Genomic DNA, 6745 nt, shown 5'->3' with positions numbered 1-6745 from the left:
TACTCTGAACTTTGTGTGAATGCTAAACTGTAATTTAAATTGCCTTCAGTTTTACTAAGTATACATTATAAATGTAAAAAAAAAAAGAAAAAAAAAGGAAAAAAAAGAGGAAGAGGCAATTTTAAAACCATACAAGAAGATTGTTTCTCAAACCGCAATGTTGTGCAATTACCTTTTGTTTTTTGAGTTTTTTTGAAAGAAGTGTTGAGGACTCAAAGAAAATGTGAAGGCAAGGTCACAAGTTTCTCAAGTAACATATTTAGGGGAATTTGTTCTCTAAAGTGTTTTAAAGTAAAAAACTATATATATTTAAATTACAAATTACCCTCTGTACTAGTTGGAGTCATAATCCTTTAAGTCATCACAGGATCTCATTTCTGGCCCCATTTTTTCACTGGCTTCTAATGACTGCTACATAAGATGACACAAAATTCAATATTAACAAAACGTAGCAAAAAATATATACATTTAGGCAAATTCTCCAACATGGGAGGCACCTGATGAGAAAGAGAGCTTGAGTCTGAGGAGTCATTAAGTTTCAACTTAAACAAAAACAAAAACACAAAATTAGGCGATAGGCCTCTTTTGCAATGTCCAGAGTGCCTAGTACAGCGCTTGGCTTCACAAAAGACTCAATAAGTACTTGTTGACTTCAGAAAAACTTACTCTGATATGTATCCTTAGAGACATTTTTCCCAGCCCTGATTCCCTGAGGTTCATGTAAAAATAGAACATGACCAAAATGTGAGGCAGAAAAGATTCTGGAAATATTCAGTACTGGGTCATGCTTTTTCACCCTCCCTACCAGTACCCAGAGGATAGTTACATATGTGGAATTGCAATTTCCCCCTTTGTAATTTTTCACTAACATTTCTACAAACAAATAATCGGTTTAGGCATTTAGGTTTTCTAATATTTGGATGTAAGAGTTTCTCACTTAGTAGTGCTTCCTCACAAAATAATACTTTAGAGAGTCTGGGATCTGACTTTCAACCTCTACTAATATTAATAAGTAAAAATTTTCAAAAGACTTTTTTTGTGTGTGGCAGCGTGGGATCTTTGTTCCTGGACCAGTGATCAACTTGTGCCCTTGCATTGGAAGGATGGAGTCTTAAACACTGGACCGCCAGGAAAGTCCTGCAAAAGATTTCTTTAGACATAGTTTTGTATATTCTCTACAAAAAAATACACAATAATAATCACACACTGATTTAGAGAATATTTTACTCATTCATTGTTTGAAGATCTGACTCTTTAAAGGTTTCTAGCTTGAGTAAACACAATTTTCTTTCAGAATAGAACAAAGCACCATTTATTTATTTACTTATTTTGTTTCCAAGGCACCAGTATTTATATTTGTATAGCACGGTGGTTCAGAGATTGTGCTCTGTCAGACAACTCCCTAGTTTGAAACCCTGCTCACTGTGTTGTGAATCAATTATCTCTACCTCAGTTTCCTTATTTCTAAAAAGGGGATAGTTAAATCTATCCTTAGAAGGTTATTGTCAGGATTATATTACCATATACTGCTTAGCACAGTGTCTCTGACCCAAACAAAATGCTATAAAAGTGTGTATTAAATTTTGACTGAGATACAAGGAAAAATGGTTCCAGTTTCCAAAGAGTTTGAAATCTTAAACTGACTTGCACTAGTATAACTAAGTGCTAAGTTAAGAAACAAAATCTCTATGTTCAGAATGAACTCAGAGAAGGAAGAAATCTGCAACTAAAGTCCTTGGAGGGGATTTAATGGAGGAGTAGAACCTGTCCTATTGACTTTGAAGAATGAGTAAAGATTAAAAACTTAGGACCATGTCAGAATAGAAGCAAATTTTTTTTTTTAATTTGAGGATGTCTCGGCACTCATTCATATGAAACTATTTTGATTATTTTGTTTATACCGAGTAGTTATATATGTGTTTAAGCTGCTTAATTTCTTTATGAATGATAATACATAATCTAATTGGAGAAAATCCAATTAAATGATATGTACTTAATTACAGTTCCTTCAGATCTGAAGAACATGCTAATTTACTAGGTACTAGTGACTTTTCAGCAAGGATACGCCTTTCTTCATTCATCTTTATGGAAAACTTGTATCTTTTATACACCTAAAGAAAGTGTAATTACCTGATCTGCTAGCAGCAGACATCACATCAGAATTACAGATGTTCAAAATCAATGAAGATATTGCTGCAAAGTTCTGTTTAGCATTTAGTTGGCAGTGACATACTATGAACCTTCAAAATATACTGCAATTTCCAAAAGGAGACATAGGAACCCAAAGCTAAAAATGACCTCTTAAAGCAATTTAGGCTGACTTCAGCATTCTCTGTGTTAAAATCAGGAAACTAAGTCAAATTCTCCCATGGCCCTAAGTAAGCCAGAAAGCTGCATTAATTCTTCCAGGTACCCCTGGGGTACGATTTGATGCTGTTGCCTTCTTAGTCACCAAATCATTTACAAAGTGGGATGATAACATATGTCTTCAAATGTGATTCCTAGGATCAAGACCACACAAGTTGAGAAACCAGGAAAGGATATTGCCACAACCTCTATCAAAACACTCCAGCTTTTTAAGAACACACTTTTCCCTATTTACATTCCCAAGTGAGTTTATACAGCTTCCATAACCATCCCATCCTACCAAATATTTCTACTATTGTGAGTACCACTCACTCTTATAACTCTTTCCCTCTACAAGTCATGCTGTGTGCTTCACACTTTCTGCTCAACAAAATTTATCTGTCGTTTTTCCTATTCTTGTGGGTCTTGCTACACACACACATTATCTAATTTAATAAAATAACTATAACAGGAAATCAACATTTGGCTTCCCTTCAGTATTTTATTGGAAAGTCTATTGCAAAGAGTATTCAAAACATTGGAAACCAAGAACACTAAGTCATTCTTGGAGAGTTCTCTTCTAAATGTCAGATTTGATTTGTTGTTTTACCCCTAGTGAATCATGGGGGGAACAATCAACTTTATAAAGCACCAAAAGGCAATGGGGAGAAGAACAACCTAGGCGAAATTTAGACCTGTTGAAACGTATTTCCAGCTTAGAAATCTATGGTTAATTTGCACAACATGTTCTCAGGGAGAATGACTTCCTAAATTTGAACTTGAAGTTGACACAGAGAGAAGCAATCTGACACCGCTGTTGCAACCAGCCTATTTTCAACAGTAAGAAAAACAAACTCATATAAAACTTATCTCCGAGTTTTTGGTAGGGTAACACTGAAAGAATGATGTCACTTTTCCTTTCTTATGCTGTTAAGATATATGAGGCCATTTCCTGGAAGATGTGTTCCTTTAGTTATAATGAACATGGGCAGGCAAACAGATCTCACAAGATGCTTCAATGTCTGAAAATTTGCAGTTTCTGGTAAGAGCTGGAAATTTCTATTTTAAGTGGAGTCTTGGTAAGCAGCCCTGATAAATGTTTTCTCAATTGATTTAATTACTACTGATTTTCACATTCTGCTTTTGAGTTGAATCCTAAATATTTGACAGTTTTAGAATGTGGAATTCACAACCAGCAAATAAAGAAGCCATCTTTATAAATGTCTCCAACATTTTAAAAAATAGTAATAAGCATTTTGAATTTACAGTAAGCACTTGTTCAACAAATTGGGCTGTTGTCTCAATGGAAAGCAGCTTTCTGCTAACTGGATGTCTTGGCTGTATTGCTTTTATGATGAAAAATGGTTTAGTGTTTTAGATATCTTTTGCCAAGAAAAGAACTACAGAGTAATGATAAAATGGAATGGACTGTTTGGAAAATGATTCTTCAGAATACAAGGTCTTACAGGCAGTATCCTTTTCATGAATCAACTGGCAAACAAAGAACATACACATCACTGTGACTGAATAATTTTCAAGGTCCAAACAAGAAAATAAAAAGAGATGAGTGGATATTATGTATTTGATGGCAGTGAAGTAGAATGTATTATAAAAATAGTGAATGTATTTTTAATATGTATATTTCAACTCCTATCCCAGGTAAGCAGATATCAGCTGAGAATTAGAAGTGCAAGAGATTTATTATGGATAAGGCCTGTGAAAGATAAAGGAGACAAAACAGAAGTCAGTCTGTGATGAAGGTCTGACACCTTTGAGAGGTGGGAGGAAAGAACTGAGAATTGGATGGGAAGAATTTTGGCGTATGGTACAGCTCCGAGAAAGTCTTGGCCCTTGTATTGGAGAGCTGCAATACGAAGATTGCCAATAGAGGAGTTCTGCTTCTGTTACTGAACCAAACAGGTCTATTCACCTGATGTGCTGCAAAGCCAAGCTACTGACATTGGGGTGTGGTGAAGGAAAGCACAGAGTTTACTGGAAGGCGCCCTCAGTTCAGTTGCTCAGTCATGGCTGCCGTTTGCAACCCTATAGACTGCAGCACACCACGCTTCCCTGTCCATCACCAACTCCCAGAGCTTGCTCAAACTCATGTCCATCGAGTCGGTGATGCCATCTAGCAATCTCATCCTCTGTTGTCCCCTTCTCCTTCTGCTTTCAGTCTTTCTCAGTATCAGGGTCTTTTCCAATGAGTCAGTTCTTTGCATCAGGGGCCAAAGTATTGGAGCTTCAGCTTCAGCATCGGTCCTTTCAATGAATATTCAGGACTGATTTCTTTTAGGATAGACTGGTTTGATCTCCTTGCAGTCCAAGGGACTCTCAAGAGTTTTCTCCAACACCATGGTTCAAAAGTATCAATTCTTCAGGGCTCAGCTTTCTGTATGGTCCAACTCTCACATCCATACATGACTACTGGAAAAACCATAGCTTTGACTAGACGGACCTTTGTTGGCAAAGTAATGTCTCTGCTTTTTATTATGCTGTCTAAGTTGGTCATAGCTTTTCTTCCAAGGAGCAAGGTGCCCTATACAGAGTCAAATAAGGAGAATAGGCAGCTCAGGCTCAAAAGACAGGAACTACCCTGTGGCTTGCAGGGAAGGGATTTTTTTTTTTTTTTTTTTTTTAATTGTGCTGAATTACAGCTCATGGGTTCTTTGTTGCTGCATGTGGGCTTTTCTTTAGCGCAGCGAGGGGGGACTAATTTGTAGCTGCAAAGGCTTTTCTCGTTGTGCAGCACAAGTTCCAATAGTTGCAGCTTGTGGGCCTCAGACACAGGCTCATTAGTTGCGGCACACAGGCTTCGTAGCTCCACTGCATGTGGAATCTTCCCCGATCAGGGATCAAACCCGTGTCTCTTGCCTTGGTAGGTGGATACCCCACCAGGGAAGTCCCAGGGATACAATTTAGAACGAAACTTCTTATTATAAATCTTTGCATTTCTGAATGAGTTTGTTAATCAAAGAGCAACTCAAAGTTCCAAAGCACACTGTTTAAAAAAATTAAACAAAAACAACCTCTTATTCTCCATAGTCATATATTTGTGTGATAAGGAGTATTGTGATTCTATGTAATCAAAGCAAAGTATAAAAATTAATTGGAGGGCTTCCCTGGTGGCTCAGTGGTAAAGAATCCACCTGCCAATGCAGGAGACACAGGTTTGATCCCTGATCTAGGAGGATCCCACATACCACCGCGCAACTAGGCCCTTGTGCCACACTACTGAGCCTGTGTTCTGGAGCCCAGGAGTTGCAACTACTGAGCCCAAATTCTGTAACTACTGAAGTCCACATGCCCTAGAGCCCACGCTCTGCAACAAGAGAAGCCACCACAATGAGAGGCCCACGAACGGCAACTAGAGAGTAGCCTCTGCTTGCCGCAGCTGGAGAAAAACCTACTTAGCAAGAATGACCCAGCACTATCAAAATTTTTAAAAATAAAAATAATAATTGGAGGAAAAGAAAAATACAAGGCAAATGATTATACATAACTTCTAGTTTCCATTTTTCACATTCATCAAAATGGCTTTATTGTTCCTTTTGATTGGCTTGATAAAAGTAAATGTAAGTGAGCTTATAAAATAAATGTATGTCAAAATTAAATTTATTCTACATGAAATATTGACCTACAATGTGTTTTACAGTTTTAAAATTTGGAGAACACCTCTTTTACACTGCAGATTAGAGGGAGGCATTTCTTGAGGTGGAATAGAGAATAAAAAGGTTTTGAGGAGACAAAATTACTGACAAATAAAAGAGGAGCACTCCACAAGGTGACCAGTTTTTTAAAGACTTGCCCTGCTCTCTCCAAGCCATCAGTTGCTGCTACGTCCCATCTTTAATTCAGCTGGACCCTCAGGTGGGTGGGAATTGTAACAGGCGATCTCTTCTGTAATCATCAAATGAATGTTGTCAATTCTTTGGGAATCAAAGGCATATCTTTTTTTCTTTTTTTAATACAGACCACTTTGCAAATGTGTGTGTCATCCTTGTGCAGGGACCATGCTAATCTTTGCTGCATCATTCCAATTTTAGTACATGTGCTGCTAAAGCATGCAGAAAGGCATATGCTTTTATGCAATTGCTTCAAAAGATGAAAAAGACTATACAATGAATAGTAAGTCTCTCCTCTTCTGGTCCCTACTTACCTAGGTAATTTTCTGGAGACAGTACAAAAAGTGAAGACAAAAACAAAAACACAACCATATAACCAAAACCTAAGTTACTAGTTTTCTTGGTACATATACAGTAACTACAAAAAAAAAATGTCATTTAGAAAATTCTTGTTTCTTATTTATTCTTTCAGAGATATCCTATATATTTGAGTATACACATATACCCATAAATCTTTATCTTCCGCATTAATCATAAAAAACAGTACAAAGAAT

General features: G+C 36.9%; 1 non-coding gene across 1 annotated transcript; it reads right to left on the bottom strand.

Moving 5' to 3' along the window:
• Positions 1-6309: 6309 nt before the first annotated feature.
• Positions 6310-6412, bottom strand: LOC136176105 (U6 spliceosomal RNA). Its single transcript, XR_010664486.1, has one exon. It is a non-coding gene; the product is annotated as a U6 spliceosomal RNA (small nuclear RNA).
• Between the last annotated feature and the right edge of the window lie 333 nt (positions 6413-6745).

This window comes from Muntiacus reevesi, chromosome 9, assembly GCF_963930625.1.
Source record: "Muntiacus reevesi chromosome 9, mMunRee1.1, whole genome shotgun sequence".
NCBI classification, from domain to species: domain Eukaryota; kingdom Metazoa; phylum Chordata; class Mammalia; order Artiodactyla; family Cervidae; genus Muntiacus; species Muntiacus reevesi.
Note: the sequence above shows the minus strand (reverse complement) of the source record. Positions and strands in the feature narration are given on the sequence as shown.